Consider the following 19,995-nt stretch of genomic DNA (forward strand, 5'->3'; position numbering starts at 1 on the left):
GAATGGGCCGTGGGGCCGGCGGGGCCGGTCACGGTGAGCTCAGCAGAGTCTATTTATGCCCATCGCCGCCTTGTGTGTCTCCAGCTCTCGCCCCGTGTGCCTCCTGAGATTCCAGCTCCTGCCGAGAGCGCGCGGCGGCGGAGGGAAGCCGCGAGGCCAGACTGTGTTACTACGTCTTCCTTCATCCTTCCAGGCTGACGCGGGTTTTAGGGTATTGTCATCCAAGGCCGGAGGAAGCGCTCAGATTCTGCTCCCGGACCATCTCCCCTTCTCCCGAGGTCATTCCGGGGGTATGGGGGGGCGGGATGTCAAAGACATGTCGGGGAGGTGGGGGTGGCACCAGGGATTACGCTGAGCGATGCCCGCAGAAGCACCCCGGGAGCTGTCACGGCCGCTGGCGACACCGCTTGCTCCAACATGCGTGTTTTGTATCGTGAGCCCAGCTTCACGCTCTCTGCAAAGAGCAGTTGGGATGGCACAGGCTCTTTCCCACCCCTCCCGCCCTGAAGCAGGGGCACAGGAGGGCCGTGTGTTTGGGAGGCATCAACCCCTTAAGTAACTGTGAGGTGAAGGACATTTTGCCATTACCTCATTTAACCCTCGCAGCCACCTCTTAAGCCAGAAGATGCTAGTGAAATTGTATGGTGGACAAGCTGAACCCAGAGAGGTTAAGGTCAGGTCCGAGGTTACTACCGGGAAACAGAGGGTCCAGCTGACCCAAAGCCCTTCCACTAGCAGCACTGGCAAGATCCCCAAACTAAGTGTGCACAGGGCCAGGAGGGGACACTACGCAAGATGCTCTGAGGTTAGAAAAACTGACTGTTTTCCAAGGTAAGGTGCTCTTGTAAATTGATGCAGCCACTGTGGAAAACAGTCTGGAGGTTCCTCAAAAAACTAAAAATAGAGCTACCATATGATCCAGCAATCCCACTCCTGGGTATTTAGCCCAAGAAAATAGAACCGCTAATTCGAAAAAATGCACTCATAGCGGCACTATTTACAACAGCCAAGACGGCCAACCCACTCCAGTATTCTTGCCTGGAAAAATCCCAAGGATGGAGGAGCCTGACAGGCTGCAGTCCATACCGTCACAAAGAGTCAGACACAACTGAGCGACTTCAATTTCTTTCAAGACTGAAGCAACCTATGTGTCCATCAACAGTGGAATGGATAAAGATGTGGTATATACAGTGGAATGTTGTAGTTGTAGTTATGTGCTCACTAAGTCATGTCTGACTTATTGTGACCCCATGGACTGTAGCCTGGCAGGCTCTTCTGTCTATGGGATTTCCCAGGCAAGAATACTGGAATGGGTTGTCATTTCCCTCTCCAGGGGATCTTCCCAATCCAGGGATCGAACCCACATCTCCTGCACTGGCAAGTGGATGCTCTATGACTGAGCAACTAAGGAAGCTCGTAATGGAATATCACTCAGCCATTAAAAGAATGAAAGTTTGCCACTGGCAACAGCATGGATGGACCTGAAACGTGTTATACTTAGTGAAATTAAATCAGACAGAGAAAGACAAAGAGCTATGCATTTTCACTTATATGTGGAATCTAAACAATAAAACAAATGGATATAAAAAAAGAGAAATAGTTTCACAGATACAAAAAACTAGTGGGGAGAGAGGTCGGTGAGGGGGAGGATAGGGGATAGGAAAGAAAATTAAGAGGTACAGTCTACTAGGTGTTATATAAACAAGATATACAGGTGCAAAGTGCAGCCCAGGGACTAGAGCCAATATTTTATAATAATTTAAATGGATACAATCTATAAACATTCTGAATCACTATGTTGTACACCTGAAACTGAAAGCTAATATTGTGAATCAACTATATTTCAATTAAAAAAAAATAACAAGTAAGGTCCCCTTCAGCACTATTCGACAATTAGGGGAAGGTCCCCAATAAAAGGGATAAATAAGGATCAAGAGAGAGGAATAGGATGCTCCCAGAAAAGAGTGACTTGCAGTGTGTAATGCAGTGAACTCCTGTGTGGGGGCCAACACTGGTATTTGAAGACGAGGCATCAGAATTCTCCAGGCCCAAGACCCTCATCATCATCAGAGGACAGGCAACCTCTGAAAGGTGAAAGCACCACATCCCTGTACCAAAGACAGGTGCCTGGGTGCGGGGGGTTCACCACAGCCCCTCCTTCAGGCACAAAAATGCACACATTTTAAAACCTCCTGTTATCTTACAGGTCTTTTGCTATGGTGCCCCCTTAAAACTGCCTCTCAGATTTGCTAAAAGCCTCTACACAGCGAGCTTCAATTAATAAATGATGGTTACTGGAACAGCCCTGATGATAGCCCAGCACAATATCTCAAGGGATTCCAAAGCACTGTTCTAACATTAATATTGAGAGAGAGAGAAATGCCCTACTCAAATGCAAGAAGAACAGTACTTATAATAGTTTCAAAAGCACAAATACAATTGGCTCACACAATGAACTGAAAAACAGACCATTTTGAACAGCTGTATTGAAGTATAATTGACACATCATAAACTACATATTTTAAATGGACTTGGTAAGTTTTTATACATACAGAACCTTATAAAACCATCACTACAGTCAAGACAAGGAACCTCCAAAATCACCTCCAACAGTTTCCTCCTGCCCATTTGTAGCCCCTCCCATTGGTCCATTATCCTTGCTAACACTTGGTATTAGTCGCTCGGTCCTGTCCGATATGTGACCCCATGGACTATAGCCTGTCAGGCTCCTCTGTCCATGGGATTTTCCCAGGCAAGAATACTGAAGTGGGTTGCCGTTCCCTTCTCCAGGGGATCTTCCCGACCCAGGTATCAAACCCAAGTCTCCTGCATGGGCAGGTGGATTTTTTTACCATCTGAACCACCAGGGAAGCCCACCCCGACGTTCACTGCAGCACTATTTACAATAGCTAGGACAAGCTCCAACTTGGTATGGTCAGTCCCACTTTAGACATTCTAATAGATGGGTAGTAGTATTTCATTGTGGTTTTAATTTGCATTTCCCTAATAACTAATGATGCTAAACATCTTTTCAGGGGCTTTCTTGCTGTCTGCATATATTCTTTGGTGATGTATTTGTTCAAATATTTTGCCCATTTTTTAAAATTGGGTTGTTTGTCGTCTTATTACTGAGCTTTTTTCCTAGATAGCACATTTATTTTTTAAAATTATTTTTATTGGCGTAGAGTTGCTTTACAATGTTGTGTTAATTTCTGCTGTACAGAAATATGAATCAGCCATACATATACGTATATTTCCTCCCTTTTGAATGTCCTTCCCATTCAGCTCACCACAGAGGATTTAGTAAAGTTCCCGGTGCTACACATATGTTCTCATTATTTATCTACTGTATACACAGTATCAGTAGTGTATATGTGTCGATGCCAACCTCCCAATTCCTCCCCAGAGCACAAAAACTGAGATCCTACAAGTGAAATATTCGAAGTTAAATAGCACAAAACTCCCAATCCAATTCTGATACCCAGGGAATCTAACTCCGAAGCCCAGGGTTCTTTACACCATAAATGCTGTGGGTTATATAGTCAATACGTTCAATACACATATCCAATACAATCACAAAGAAAAAAGATAGTGGACCAGAAGCTGACTACATCCTATGGTTCTGCTGAGAACGGGAAAGGGCCCGAGGTGTTATTAGAGGACTTGAGGACTCAGGACTGCCAAGAATTCTTGAGGTTGGTTGTGACCTCGGAAGGGTTGAGGTTTTTGCAACTTAGATATGCAGAGTCAGACAAAGCCCAAGAGGAGAAGGAAAAAACTCCAGGCACGCTACTCAATAAAGTCTGAGGTTAAAGGACCTGGGATGATTGACACTAAAGAAGGGAAGGCAGGGACTTCCCTGGTGGGCTAAGACTCTGTGCTTCCAGTGCTGGGGGCACCGGTTCCATCTCCGCTCATGGAATTACGATCCCACATGCCAAAAAAATTTAAAAAGACAGAAAGCTCAAGAAGATGGCTCTTAAGATGTATGTAATCCCCTTCAGCACTAGAACCCAGATCCCAGAGTGGGGCGAATTATATGGCACCCTTTCCCCAGCTGCCTTGGCCACCAGGACTCAGCTATAAGCTTCCTAGAGGTAGAGACAGCTTGGTCCACATGTCCTGTAGACCCAGTCCCTCTCCCTCACTTCACAAAGAGCTGGGTGGTGCCAAATAAATGCTTGCTGACCGACATATGAATATTTCCATGGGTCATAAGGAAACTGGCAATCATGGGATTAAATTGATGTGAAGAAGGTGTAGATCAGACAGAAGAAATTTTTTTCCAGTGCTAAGGGATGTGACATAATAGAATTCATTGTTCAGAAAGAGCTGAATCCTTGCTGTGGGGGTGGGGTGGGGGGGGGTCCTTTGGAGTAGCAGAGAAACATAACTCATCATTTGATATAGCACATAGAAATGCAGGATAAACTTGATGACTTTTAAGGGCCTCTTTGGGCTCTAGGGATTCAGAAACATAAGCCCTTACTTTTCCCCTCTTAATAGACTGTCCCTCTTCAACCTTCCATTACTCCCACACCCTTCGACAACAAGGAATCATACTGCTGCTTGCCTGTTTCCTGTATATTTTCATGCCTGAAGACTGCTCTTCTCAATGTGTCTTTAAAACAAAAAAATGGAGTGAGATTGCTTTAAAATGTTGTGTCAGTTTCCACTCTACAGCAAAGTGTATCAGCTATATGTTACATATATGTATATATATATATCCCCCCTCCCTCTTGGACCACCCCCCACCCCACCCCATCCCACCCCTCTGGGTCATCATAGAGCAATGAGTTGATCCCCCTGTGCTATATAGCAAGTTCCCACTAGTTATCTGTTCTATACATGGTAATGCATTTACTTATTCATCTTTATTACAGGTATTTAGTATGCCTGGGAGATCTGCCAGGAGAGTCGCTGAAATCAAAGCAAACAACCATCACAAAGGAGCAGAGAGGAATCGATGGGCTAAGAAAAAGATGAGGGCTGCTTGGTAAGGACCACTGGTTCCATCTTCCAGGTTCATGGTGTATGCAGTTTTTTCCCCAGTCGTGCTGAATATTTTACCAACTGTCTCTGCAGTTCCTCACGGACAAGCCTAATGAGGTGCTGGAGGAGTTGTGAAGTTCTGTGCTCCAGGCCACATCAGCTATGCTGGGCGGAGATGGCGCGGGGAGAAGAAAGGGACGCAGCTCCCGGGCGCCCTGCCACAGACTCCCCCGTGAACCTGAGCTCCTTCCACAAACTGGGAGCATGCTTCCTTTTGCTCAGAAGCCTGAAGCAAAGGATCTTGGGTGCTTGGGGTCTTCAGATGACTGCCTCCCCAGAAACCTTTCGGGGGAACAGGAAGAGGCAGCTTCCGGCAGGAACCAGCCATGATCCCAGCTGGTTCCTCGCTCCAGGGACTTCAAAGCTGAGACTCAGGGCAGAGCTGGGATTCCAGAGATGGCCCTCCTGGAAACTCACACCTGGAGCAGTGACCATGCCTCTCCCCCTGCAGGGAACTGGAGGACCCATGGGGCTCCTGTCCCTCCAATTTTCATCCTCCTCTGCAATCAAGTCAGGCTGGGTCCTCCCTGAGTGTCAGGATCACCATCTGCTTTCCTGGGCAGCTTTAAAATACTCAAAGTTAGCAGGCTCATGTACTTTTGATAAGGGGAAATAACTTTTCTGAGCACTCGCATCCTCATCAGTGAAATGAAAGTAACCTTCCCCTGCCCCCCACCCCAGGTATTGTGCAAATAATGTAAAAATGCCCAGCACCACCCCAGGTAGGTAGTAGGTCCTCAGGGAATGGCAAGAATGCTCTTTTTCCTCCTTCCCTCTAGCTTCCTTCATGAAAGCCTTGGTCAAAGGTGACCTCCTCCCCTCCCACCCTGAGACAGGGAGTATGACTGATTTGGCTTCTACACTGGAAAATTAGGGCCCGGTCACTGCTTCTGCAAGGTCAGAACAGCCCTGGCTGGGAGCAGGATCCCAGCACCCCCAGCACGCTGCTGTGATGCTATAGCAGCTGCACCTCCTGGGCTGTCTTCCGCTGCATCATTTTCCATTTCCATTTTCTCTGCAGCGGAGGACCAGGTCTCAGGGTGCGCATACAGCTGAAGCCCTGCTCCTGAGCCCAGCCTGGGGCCGCAGCTCCTCCCCAGCTGACAAGGCTGGCTTTGCCCCCGACCATTCTTCTATCTGCTGGGCTTCACACCCACGCAGGGAGGTGCCCCGGCCCAGTGTCTCTGTCCAAGGCCGATAAGGGTGGGCGCCAGGGCTCCGCCCTTTACTGAGAAAGGCAGGCCGGCTTATCTGCACCTGGGGCAGCGGTCAGCCACCCAGGACTCTGCGAACCGTCTAGAGCGTTGTTGCTGCTGCGGGAGGAAATGTCTTCCCTCTTGTGGACAGCACTGAACCCTCCCACCCCGGCCCCCTCCCTAGTTAATTAGGGGGGGTACTTCACAGAACAGATGGTACGGCTGTCATGTTGAATGAACCGAGAAATCCAGCGGACCGAGAAATTCAGACCTGCAGAGGCGAGGGAAAGAGAGTCTGGCTTGCTTTCCTGTTGAACTTTGCGTGGGGAGTTCCCAGCAGCCAGTTCAGTGGCCGCAGGACCTGGAGTCCGGGGTCTATTTAGGGAGCTGATGGGAGCCGGGTGTCAGGTCCCACGGTGCTGGCCCTCTTCCCATCATGTTCCTTTTAAGAGGGTTGGCAGGCCTGGAGTCTATTTTTAAACCTACGAGAAGGTGCTACATGGATTCCAGGGAGGGCCGGCCTTAAACCCGACCTCGCAGCGGGGAGGCGGGGAGGGCACAGCTGAACCTAGGATTTTCCCTTCACCTACACACAGGGGTTCCCCCCCGTGCTGGAACTAGATGCCAACTGTCCACCATGGGCCCCGCTGGGACTTGACCTCATGGAAGCCGCCCCCTCACCATGAAGTCTTGAGTTGCCTGCTGGGTCTGTGTTTCAGTATCGAGATTTTAAAAATATACCCCTGCACAGTGTGAAAAATCAACCTGCCTTTTTATGTATCAGTCATCTCCCTCTCTTCTGGTTTTCATATCAGAACTGGAAACTCCCTCTCCCCGCTGCCCCTCAGCCCTGCCAGCACACAGCCAAGTTTGCCTACAGGAGGAAGCAAAAAAAACCGTGACCCCTGAAGAGGTCTCTGTGCCCACTCCCCACCCTGGAAATCCTGCCCTGTGCTGGAGAGAAGGTGGGGATGGGGCTGAAGGGGCGAGTCTGCAGGGGATGAGATTATTTCCCCAATAGTGAGAAGCCGACATCAGTTTCTCATCAAAAGCCAGATGAAGAGAACAGAATGTTTGATGTTCAATAACAAGTTTCAGTGTCAGCATCCATTTCTCTTTTGGGGTAAGACATAGACCCGGAACTCCTAAAGGATGAACTGCCTTGAGAACAAGCAAGTGCTTCTGCTGAGCAGCCCTGGGACCACCGGGCAGGCGGTAAAGAAGCAGGAGGCATCCTCTCCTGTGCGTCTCAGAACCCCTGTGCCCAGCATGGAAGCAGTTCTCAGTACGTGTCAACCGAACGGGAGCTTTGGCCAGGCCAGGTCAAAACAAGACGTGAGTGTTAGCGTGATTCTGCCCACACGCCAGAGGCTCCAGGAACGTTAGCCAAATTGGAATCTGATTTGATCAGTTCAGATTTGTAAATGTCACATCAGTGAAAAAATAATCAGATGTCCAGGGCTATTTGACCCAATTGTTCATTTCCCTGTAAGCCACAATGGTGCCTGTGGATACAGCCTTGGGACCACTGTGGTTTTCTGGGTGGGGAGGATACAGTCCTAGGTGGGCTGCATTGCAGACAAGGGTCCCCCACCCCAGCCTGTGGCTCCCAGCCCTTCCCCTACAATCTCCATCTGCTCTAAATTGCCAATCTGGACCCCACAGAGCAACTCCACCTCCTCAGTCTCAGGGCAGGGAGGCAGACCAGTCTGCAACAGTTCACATTTCTCAGCGGAGGCTGGGAGGGGGCACAAGATGTCGTGAGAGGTGTCAGTATCGTTCCAAGAGCATCCCCCATCGGCAAGTGCACTGGCCCACATCGGACCATCACGCTTCACTTTCTCCATGGTGTGAAGTGCCAGCTACATTCAGATCATGTTGCCTGATTGCTGAGTGCAGAGCCCAGACCTGGGGTGGAAATTGCACGCATTTTTGAAAACACATGGGCGAAGCGACGTGATGGGCTGTCGGACAGTCCCATTGCTAAACTATACCCAGTGCTTCCTCACATTGCAGGAATCTGCTCCTGCAACCTGGGGCTGTGAGGAGAAGAGGTGGACACATCAGAGAAACTGCACGGCCGCACTCACTTCTCAGCAGCACATGCTAACGCGGAAACCCTTGTCTTCTTTCAAGTAGCGCAACGGGCTTGTCTATCCGCAATGAAACCCATCATAACCAGAGTTTCTGGAGGATGGTCAGTGTCAGCTCTGACAGCCCTGCATGGCTGGGCTTTATCTGAACGGTTCTCCCTGAAGAGACAGAGCCTGGAGGGGGTGACCCATCGCCAGCCATGTGGAGACTTGCCTGAAGGATTCCAGAGAGGCCTGCGGCCTCCGAGTTTGTCCAGCCTGGGTAGCAAGGCTTTCCCAGCTTGGCGGAGACATCCCCTAGGAACCGGGGCTTGGGAAGGTGTTGCTGGGTGAGCCCTTCCATGCCCTATGGCCCTGATACTTCACTGTCATGACAATTCGATGCAGATGAAAGGGCAGTGATAGCTGAAATTTACAAGCCAGGCCCTATTCTAAGCCTTTTACTTAACACCTTTAATGCTCAACAACCACTCCGTGAGGTAGCTTCCATCATTGCCCCCTTTGTACAGAAGACAAAGCCAAGACATGAAGACACTGAGTAATTTACCCAAAGCCACTGAGGGGTAATATGATGCTCTGGGTGGTATGTGGAGCAGAGTGAAGGCAGCTGCTCTGGTTTTTGCTTGATTCAGTGAGCCTAAGGTGTGGTTAGGGTATGTGAGAAACATGAAATTCGGAATTTTCCAGAAAGAATTGTTCAGTCCTGGAAATCTGAGTGCAACTAGAACCTGTCTATGAATGTGGCCATTCTCTATAATCAGAAAAGACCCTAGCCACTGCTCTAAGATGTGTTCAATGCAGAAATATTAGACCACTGTTTCTATGAATCCAGGCCCCTGAAGTTTTTTGTTTTGTTTTTTCATTGAAGTGCAGTTGATTTATAATATTATATTAGTTTCAGAGATACAGCATAGTGAATCAACATTTTCATAGATTATTCTCCATTTAGAGTTATTATGAAACATTGGCTCTATTTCCCTGCGCTGTACAATATACCCTTGTCTTTATTTTATACATAGAAGTTTGTATCTCATAAGCCCCACCCGCATTGCTAACCACTAGCTTGTTCTCTATGTCTGAGAGTCTGTTTCTGTTTTGTTATATTAAAGGTTTAATAAGAGGTGATTGAAATTGTCCTTCCCAGAGGGTTGGGGAAATAGACAGACTTGAAACAATAAGGGTGATTTCAATCCCAGGCTCCCCAGTTGAGTTCTCTGGAATCATCACTGTGACTTGAGGGACACTCCCTCCCAAACCGGGCGAAGGGAGGTCCAGGCAGCAGGTGCTAAGCCTCCCCCCGGGGGCCCTGCGTGCTAAGCCCACGGCAGTGGCGCCCTGGGGATCCTCTGCGATGGAGCCAACATCTCACCCCTTTCACTCAGGCCCCGACGGCCAAATGCTGACCGAAAAGGTTTCCTCTCTCTCTTCCCGGAGCCAGAACATTTCAAGGGAATCAAGCCCAATTAAACTACCACCCAGCCCACCGACCAGCCCCTGAAGCTTGCTGTTTTTCACAACTTGACAACAGGAGGGCAGGCTCTGTCCTTTAAGATGCGCTTAAGCGCCTTTCAACAGGGCAGTTAGCGGTTACCCCTGAAAAGCACCTTGGCAACGGCCTTCAGCTTCCCCGTGCTATTGTCTCTTTACTACCAAGGCAACAGGACAGATGCTACACAGGATATGTCACATAGAGCTCATCATAGTACCCTTAATAATTGAATAGAGACCATTAGCTCTCTATTTAATCCTCTTGTGAATTCCGGCTGGCTTCTCTTTCAAATATCTTTTCATACAGTATTTATATCACCCCTTTTATGATTATTTAAATAAAAAGGTGAGGAAAGAAGCTATAAGTCATCAGGCCGATCTACGTTTCTCTCCATCCGACTTCATCTGCAGAAACCCCCACCCACCATGGGTGAATTCTGAGATCTATTTCTCACTTAGACATTTCTCATCCGGACAATGATGAAGGCTGACTAGACAGTCCCTCTCTGAAGCCTTGACTGCATATCTTTTTAAAGAAATAAAATGTTAGAGATGTTTTCCTTCTCTTGCCGTCCCCAAAATGTTATGAGTTCATGAAGACCTCATTTCTACTCTAAAATCACCCTTGATAGCCATTCCCTAGCTACTTTTCGACATGGCCTTTCTTAGCAACAACCCCCCGCCCCTACCTTGAACTCCTAAATAAAGGTTAAATATTAGAAAAAGAAAGAGAAATCGGCAGTGAATCATTTATCAGTAAAACGAGTGTTATCATGTCTGTAATCACTGAGCTAGTTCTTGGTCATCAGAGACACATTTCCAGGACTTCTGAAATCAGATACCTAGAGGCCAAGTCAGCATTTCCAAAAGAAAGCCATTTGTCAATATCCACATCAACCTTGAGCTCTGCAAGTGATTTTAGGATGAGGGCAGCGAGAAAAAGTATCCATACAGGATGCTAACAGGTCTCCTTCTCTCATTCGTTCCCTCTTCCACTCTGACGTATGAGCTGCTGAATTGCTGTGTGCGATCTGAGAACCCTGCAGAAGACACAGACAAGCATCTTCTGTGGTTCCTGGCCTTGGGAAGATTGCAAACTTGTAGAGGGGAAAGATATAGCTATATGGGAAATACATAGAACAATACACAGGCCAAAGCTTCAGTAAGACAATAGCTCAAGAGATACCCCATGAGTGTCTGATTAAAAGGCAGTGTGGAAGTCCTTCAACAGAAGAATGGATTAAAAAAAAAAAAAGATGTGGTACATATGTACAATGGGATGCTACTCAGACATAAAAAAAGAATGAAATAATGCCATTTGCAGCAACATGGATGGACCTAGAGATTATCATATTAAGTGCAATAAGTCAGACAGAGAAAGACAAATATATGAGATCACTCATATGTGGAATTCAATTTAAAAATGATAGGAAATAATTTATTTAAAGAAGAGAAACAGACTTATAGATATTGAAAACAAACATATGGTTACCAGAGGGGAGCCGTGGGAGGAGGGATAAGCCAGGACTTTGGGGTGAGCATACACACCCCACTGTATATAAGACGGACAACCGACAAGGATCTGCTGTGTGGCGCTGGGAACTCTACCCAGCAATCTGTAATAACCTAGAAGAGAAAGAATCTGAAAAAGAATGCATACATGTGTATGTGTAACTGGATCACTTACTTTGTTGTACCCCCGAAACTAACACACCACTGTAAGTGAAATCTACTCCAATGTATTTTTTTTTTAAAGGCAGTATGAGGTTCCATCAAGAAGTGCCAGGAATTCAAATCAAGAGTTGAGATCACAGGGGAATAAGGCACTCAGGGGACCCTTTCATCCAGCAGTGAGAACCTTAAGGGCTGCCAGTTTCCAGGCAGTCGCTGGGATCCGTGTTAACACTACCGATCCTACTTGGAGCCCCCTGTGTTCTAGGTGTCGGGTTCTAGAAGATAAAGAGAATACACGCTTCGTAAACAGAAGGTAGGGATCCAGAAACACTCGTCGATTAAAAATATGTATGTTAGTCAACAAAACAAACATGCCTACTCTAGGGAATGGCATGGAAACTACGTAAAAGAATGGTTTATTCCTAATGATAGTACAGCCTTTAAAGGTTTAAACGTCGTGAGGCTGTAGGAAGTTCCCATCCCTATGTTATGCAAGAGGAGGGTAAGATGATGGTTGTTAGATCTGCTTATTTCTTTAAAAAATATTTGTGTGCCTATTAAGTGCCTGGACTATCTACGACCCAGCGTGTCCTCAGACAGACAGACAGACATCCTGCTCTCACGGAGCTTGCCTTCTGATGGGGAAGGAAAGGAGATAAAGTAATAAGACACGTGTATGTAAAACACAGCATGACACTGCGGTCCTCGCCCCCATGTCCTCTGCCTGCCTTTTGTCTGTGGAAAAACTTCAGCCAAAGAATAAGCTTAATCAGAGAAGTGAGAACATGCAGAAGCAAAGGAAAGCTACCAAAGGAGACCAAATAATAATGTAGTCATTAGGCATAGTCAAGGACCTTTCGTTCCTTCTCAAGGGCTGTAGATAATATTCTGAGCCATATCCTGTGAGCCGTCTCATAGATACTGAAACCCCAGGTGCAAGAGGTTAACTGTATGATGACCAGACTGTGTCCATGACATAAGCTGCCACAGTTCCAAGAACTGACCCCAAGAAATGGAAGCAAATGGACTCTGAAGGGTGACTGTACTGAAAACAATCAAGGTGATGCTGGTCGGACCCCTGAGGACCAGTTTGAAGATGGCTGTCAGAGCTGACCGTGCTGTTTCTGCCTGTAGCCCCCTCCCTCCGTCTATAAAACTCTTGCCCAGTGATTGTTAGTTGGGAGAGGGAGTCGCTTTTTGGACAGGAGTCCACCCTCCCCACATTGCCAGCTTCCAAAATAAAGCAAACATCCCTTTCCACCAACCTGGCCTCTTTAATAGACTCCCCATGTGGCTCTAGTGGTAAAGAACCCGTCTGCCAATGCAGGAGATGTTAGAGACACGGGTTTGATCCCTGTGTCAGGAAGATCCCTTGGAGGAGGGCATGGCAACCCACTCCAGTGTGCTTGCCTGGAGAATCCCATGGACAGAGGAGCCTGGTGGACTGCAGTCCACGGGGTCCCAAAGAGTCAGGCACAACTGAAGGGCTTTAGCATGCAGCAGCAGACCCTGTCCAGGGGCCGACCAGGGAGGCTGAAGTCACGGACCTTCATGGCCCCTTCCCAGGCCCTCCCGGGTCCTCACCTGGAGCCCAGCTGGCTAATCAGGCCAGATGGGAGGCCCAGGTTCACCTCTTCAGCTGGAGTCAATATCTCTCCATGCCTTCCTCTTGGACTCTGGATTCATAAATAGCAGGAACGTCTTTCAAGTGCCCGTAGGAGTTTGTTGAGTGAACCTGAGTGACTCATTATTAGAGCATCCAGCTTCTCCTCCTCCTCGGGAAGGATGATTCATCCTTCTATACCCAACGCCCGCCCCTCCCCCCCGGGGGGCGGGGAGCAGACACCTATCTCTTACTAGATTCTTCCCACCCACGTGGCTGGTGCTCCTGGGGCCACAGGGGCTGGTTTTCCTGGACTCCTAGGCCTGGAGGCCACAGTACTTGTTCAGGGATGATGTGTGTGCATCTGTGTGCATGCACATACATGCATGCGTACATGTGCATGTGCGTGTGTGTGTACGAGTGTGTGTGTGTGTGTGTGTACGAGTGTGTGGATCGTCACTGTTAGGGCAACATCAGACACGGAGCTAAACAGTGGGTCAGAGGGCATCGAGTCTGGGGCTGGATGTGGGCAGGATGCTGAGGAGGGCAGAGGACCGCTGGGTTCACCGCTGTCTCTTCCATCATTTCTGTGGGCGGGTGTGTTACAGTTTGACCAGAGAGGTCACGTCTAGAGGGCACAAGCTGGTGGGGTGGGGAGAGTCCATACCACGCACACACAGAAAACCAGAAGAGGTCTCGGCATTTAACTTCTCCCCATGCCTCGCGGGGAAACGGGTGAAATCCCTTACCAGCGATGCTGAAGAGAAATGTCTGCGCCCTGTGCTTCTGCATTTGTGGGAAAGTCTTCCCTATCTGGGAAAACAGTCCTCCTTTTGTGTTTTAACTGGGGACTCTGTTTGGAAGGCTCAGAAGAGGAGAAGACAGGCAGTCGGAAGTCACAATGGGGAGCGGGACGCCCCGTGCCCTCCAGCCTTCTCAGCCACCTCTGCCATCCCAGCCCTCAGCCAGCTTCAGGCCATCCAGAATTCACAGCCAGGACTCCCTGCCCCGGCGCCCTTCCTAACTGTTGAGCAATCCCCCTAATTTCCGTGTGATCCGAGAGATGCCTCAGGTTGGGTACCAGAGGGCCCCACCCCTACCGACAGTGGTGTCGCCTGCCTTCTGCTTGGGGACCGCACCCCAGGGATCCCAGCACGGAGGGACTTGGCAAGACCACCTTCCAGGCTCCCCGGCCCTGGTGTTCAGGCTCCGCTCTTGCCTCCTTCCTTCCCCGCCCTCATTTTATTCCCACCACACATTCTGCTATTGCCTTCTGCCGAGGGATCAGCATGCAATCATTCCTAACCCCAGCCAGAGTGGAAACCAAAACACGACTCAGAGAGAGCTGCATGCCCTGGATGAGCTGGAAAGGCACAGACTTCAGGACCTGAAAACCACCCTTCATCTTTGGGTCCGGAAAGATGAAGTGACCGGCTCAGGGTCACAGGTCATGGCGGTAGTATTTACAGGACCAGAAACCAAGTCTCCGTCCTCTGGTCCAGCACAGCTCACACCCCTGGGGTCTGCTCAGAAGGCCCCTTCTCCCTGCCCTTCCTGGGTGCGGGGCCTGCTCAGACACTGAGCTACAACCAACGGGAACCAGGAGAGGGGAGTGGGGGAAGGAAGGCACAAGGTTGCCAAGGTCCAGAAGGTCAAGTTCAGGTTCCATCCCAGAGCCCAGGGCTCGGGAGGCGAGAGCAAATGCTGGGGGCACGGAACAAATTCAGTAGGGGCTGCGGGGGCCGATCCGTGGCTGTTACCACCTGGCTTGCATGAAGCAGCTGGGGCTGGCCCCACCGCCTGAAGGTCAAAGGCAGAGTGGTCAGAACCTCTCTGGCCAAACGGGGAATGGTGCTAAGAAACCCAAGGATGCAAATCACTGGGGTTTTAAATGACGGGTACAGGAACAGGAGCTCGGACGCTGCATGCTGAGTCCTTGGTTTAGAGAAAGTAGACCTTTCAGATGCCGGACACCAGCTTCTTGTGCCAGGCACCAGCTGAAGGGGGCCAGCCTCCAACATGGGGGTGTGCCTGCCTTGCCCTCCTCCCAGAGAGGAAGCCAGCCCCCAGCCCACCCCAGTTCTAGGGGGCTGCCTGATGGAAGACGGAATATTTCCTGGAGGGCTGTTACACGAAATGTGCACTCTCTCAAGGTCAAATATAGGGCCAGAAAAAAAGTAGGGGATGTAGTAGAAACACCCATCTGTGTCAATGAGGATGTGCCTGGCGTTCCCTGCGTATTTCAACTGGGAGAGCAAAAAGCTGCCATCCTCCGGGCCTCCTCATATCACCCCCTGTGTGTCTCCTTTGATCCGTTTGCCAGCAAGCAAGTCACCCAACCATTCCAGTCTCCACCTCCGCAAGATAAGATCTTATTTCCCAGCGGAAGCGGCAGCACTCGGAGTGAGTCACTTCTGCATCCTGCAGGCCTGTCCCTAAATATCTGTAACCCCTCACCTGGGTATTTCCTAACGCCCGGGGTGGGGGTGGGGGAGGCAGTTAGGTGCTGCCTGCTGAGAGCTATCACTCAGGTGGTGGTCTCGGATCCTTAGTGAATCAAGGTCTAAGCATTTTATTTGAATCGAGAGATAGCACATTGCAGCCATTAATTTTTACACTTGGAATTAGGACCTCTCTATCTCTAATCACCCATGCAAATCTAAGTCAATAAGATGTCAGTCTGGATCCCCAAGTAGATGAGAGAATTCCATCCTATTCAGCTTCCACAATTTCAAGGATTTCATGGACTCGATCCCTAGACATCAGTGGATCAGAAAGTCCTGAGATTCTTAGCCACCATATATACTGAGTGGTAGAGGCACTCCAAAAATAGCTACACCGGAAAAAGCTCCTCTACTCATTCCAAATCCATTTCGCCTGATGGAATGGTTTTCTCATTTCCACAGAGAGCTATGAAACCAGCCATGCGAGTGTTGAGTCCCATAGACCCAGCAGGAGAAGAAGATTAGACTGGCATTCAGACAAGTCAACCCCCTAACAAAGTAACAGTGTGAACAGTGTGGCACACGGGAATGTCTGTCAACTGAAACCTGCTTCTGGTCTGAGCAATCTCATCACAATCGCTCAAGGTCATCATGTCCGAGGCCCCCTAGGTCCTCCTCCCGATCCATGGCCTTCTAGGCAGGCATCTGATCACATCCTTTTCTCTTTGGAGAGTTCTAACTGCTGGAAAGTTCTTTCTCACTCAAAATGGGGACCCTGCATATGTGCTCCAATCATCGATGTCTGTCCTGAAGTGGAAATCTGAACATCACCCTCTCCATGGAAACTGGTAACTCCATTTCCCAAAGTGTGTTCACAGGAACACCAGCCCCATGCAGCGTCACCCACTCCACACCAAGGGTGCACTGGGCAAGCAAATGTGGAACATGCAAACTTCATCCTTAGAGAGTCACAAAACAAGGGAGCATATTAAGGCTCTGAGCAATCTTGGGGAAACCCTGATAGAGGTGTTTAGGTCAATGTACCATCAACAGCATTTGACTCTAAAACCTTTCATCTTCCCCACAGCAGGAAAGGCTGGTCATTTCACTCTGATGTCCCACTGGCTAAGCCTTGTAACACTTCAGTTCTCTATACCCCAGCCTACCCTGCCCCCGATATCTCCTTGGCCCCCAGGAATTAATGTAAAAACAAGAACTTCAACGCAATAGCTCAGTTGGTAAAGACTCTGCCTGCAATGAAGGAGACCTGGGTTCAATTCCTGGGTTGGGAAGATCCCCTGGAGAAAGGATAGGCTACCCACTCCAGTATCCTTGGGCTTCCCTGTGGCTCAGCTGGGAAAGAATCCGCCTGCAATGTGGGAGACCTGGGTTTGATCACTGGGTTGGGAAGATCCCCTGGAGGAGAAGGGAAAGACTACCTACTCCAGTATTCTGGCCTGGAGAATTCCATGGACTGTATAGTCCATAGGGTTGCAAAGAGTCTGACGCGAGTGAGCGGCTTTCACTTTCACTTTCGATGCAATAGCAAACTGTGTTTAGTGGATTCCTTCCTAAAACAAAACATCCTTTGGTGATATAAAGAATCAATTCCATAATTGTCCTGTTTGGGATGTGTGAACTTTACTATATTTTCATTTCTTCAGTTAGACCTGTTAAAAAAATTCAAGGCTACCATCTACACATATATTTTCATTTCTTTAGTTACACCTGTGAAACAATTCAAGGTTACCATCTACACACAGACACTTTTTTAGATGATTGATGTTTGCCATTAAATTCACGGACAAATATGAAAGGCAAGGAGAAAATTGGAAGCATTTTTAGATACCTTCAGCGTGTACGGTACATCTTAATCAACTCTGTTAAAGCTTTATTTTTTTTTTTTTTTGCCTTCCACAAACATTTTCATATATAATAATTTCCCTATGCACTTGGGAGCTAGTTATTTAAAGAAACCCCATGGTGAAGCTTTTGCAAATTAAGTAAACATCCTATCATGCATTTGTGCTTTGAGTTCAGATGGGGACACGCTTCCTGAGGTGCTTCTGCTTTGGTTTATGGGGGGGACCCCTGCATACAGGAAACCAGTAAGGCTCCGTTGAAGAGATGAGAAGTGTAGGTGATGGGAAGGGTCCAAAAGTTGGGCCAACACAATCCTGCCAGAGGGCTACGCTGGCACCCTGGGGTCAAAGGTTTGGCTGGGGGGCTCAGGAGTTCCAAGAGAAATGCTGCCACAGGACCCAGCAGGAGGGATGCCAGCCCCCCGCCCGCCCCTGCCACGCCTCCCAAGCCTCCTGCTTCAGCTGCTCTCGTGAAAGCAGGAGAAGCCACTGGATCAGAAGCTGGGCTCTGGGGCCAGCTGTCCTGGCTGCTTATCCCAGTTCCACTGAACACTTGCTTCGCAGCTGTGAGCATTTTCACCTTTCTGCATCTCCGTGTCCCCAGCATCACATGCAATGCAGTCCTGAGGGCCAGGACCAGGGTCCTGTCCAGTCCCGAGAGCACAGCCCACATGGGGGCCATCAGTTCCTGCTCTCAGTTCCCACCATCACACGCATCCACTGCTTTCCGTTTCACGCCTCGAATCAAGGCTGGACCACTCAGCAGCGACCTCCCAGGTGCCTCCACCTCCAGGTGGAGTTTCCTGTGAAACTTACACGCTGGTGCAGGAGTCAGTTTCCTGAACCTCCCCGGCTCACTGCTTTCCAGGTCCTTTGAACAGCCTGGTAGGTCATCCCCCTTTTCAGCTGCATGTCTAGCCTGACCTCACCCCTCCCTTCCTCTCCTGCCCTGAACTGATTGATGACGTGCCACCCAATCAGAGCTGGCATCTCACTGTTTTCTTCCTCTGAGATGCCCTTCCATGTTCTCCTCTGCCTCCATCCTCAGCTACTTGCACCAAACCTGTCCCTGACAGCCAGTTTGGAGGCCCTATCTCCATGGAATTCCCCTCGATTTCCTCTGCTTGCAGGATTTTCTCTCTTGGGAATTTCCAAAGCCTTTTATTCCTTGTGGCAAATTCCTCCCACCTTTGGGGTCCAGCAGTTTCTGTACATACCACCCCAGGCTTCACTTCCGGAGGAGCTCGCCCATCTCAGGAGCTCAGAAATCACTCACCAGCTTGAGTGAGTGATGCTCCAGAGTAAGACTGAAGGAACAGGAGTAGGGGGCAGGGCTGGCTGGGGATGAGGGAGGGAGGAGGTTTTGGAGGAAGGTCTCCATGTGGGAAGGGCAGGATGGAAGGAAGTCTCCCAGCAGGGGCCCTGGCAGAACTGCCTCAGGAGGGGATCAACTGGATCATGGGGACCCCAGAGACAGACTCCCCAGCCCAGCCACCAGCAGTTGCTCTAAGCAGGACACACGTGCATTGTTACACAAACAAAATTAAATGCCAACAAACCAAGGAAAGAGCTTCAATCAACAACTTAAGGCTGAAGACATGGAACCAACCTCAGAGTCTATTGACATGAACGGATAAAGAAGATGTGGTGCATATACACAATGGAATACATTGTCTGCATATACACAGTAGAATACATTGTCTGCATATACACAATGGTATACATTGTCTGCATATACACAATGGAATACATTGCCTGCATATACACAATGTTGTCTGCATATACACAACGGTATACATTGTCTGCATATACACAATGGAATACATTGTCTGCATATACACAATGTTGTCTGCATATACACAGTGGTATACATTGTCTGCATATACACAGTGGTATACACCGTATACATATAGACAATGGAATACTACTCAGCCATAAAAATAACAAAATAATGCCATTCGCAGTGACATAGATGGACCCAGAGATTATCACACTAAGTCAAGCAGGTCAGAAAGAGAAAGACAAATAACATATGATATGACTCACATGTGGAATCTAAAGCATGACACAAATGAACTTCTCTACAAATCAAAAACAGACTCACAGACATAGAGAGCAGACTTGGGGCTGTCAAGGAGGACGGGGTGGGGGAGGGCTGGAGTGGGAGGTTGGGGTTAGCAGAGGTAAGCTGTTACACACAGAATGGGAAAACCAGGACCTACTGTATAGCACAGGGAACTATATTCAATATCCTATGATAGAGCACAGTGGGGAAGAATATTTTAAAAAGGGAATTCCTTAGTGGTCCAGTGGTTAAGACTCTCTGTGGTCCCCACACAGGGGTGCGAGTTCAATCCCTGATCAGGGAACTAAGAATCCACGTGCTGAGTGGCATGGTCAAAAAAAAAAAAAAAAGTATCCATATGTGTAACGGAATCACTTGGCTGTACACCAGAGATTAACACAACATTGTAAATCAGCAGTATTTCAATTAAAAAAAAAAAAAGGCCGACCCATGCACTACATGCTTTAAATATATCCCATATATTCAATGTCTGGAGTTAGAATTCCCAATGGCCACAC

At 48.7% G+C, this 19,995-nt stretch overlaps 1 protein-coding gene and 1 long non-coding RNA gene across 8 annotated transcripts in view; one reads left to right on the forward strand and one right to left on the reverse strand.

Annotated features, from left to right (window-relative positions):
• LOC110126596 (uncharacterized) lies at positions 1–5,635 on the forward strand. Its single transcript, XR_002310485.2, has 3 exons — positions 1–278; positions 4,884–4,996; positions 5,086–5,635. It is a non-coding gene; the product is annotated as an uncharacterized lncRNA (long non-coding RNA).
• ANK1 (ankyrin 1) overlaps positions 1–19,995 on the reverse strand; it is a 238,122-nt gene that overhangs the window by 111,436 nt on the left and 106,691 nt on the right. The gene's annotated exons all lie outside the window — the stretch shown is intronic.

Source organism: Odocoileus virginianus, chromosome 32 (genome assembly GCF_023699985.2).
Source record: "Odocoileus virginianus isolate 20LAN1187 ecotype Illinois chromosome 32, Ovbor_1.2, whole genome shotgun sequence".
Classification (NCBI taxonomy): Eukaryota; Metazoa; Chordata; class Mammalia; order Artiodactyla; family Cervidae; genus Odocoileus; species Odocoileus virginianus.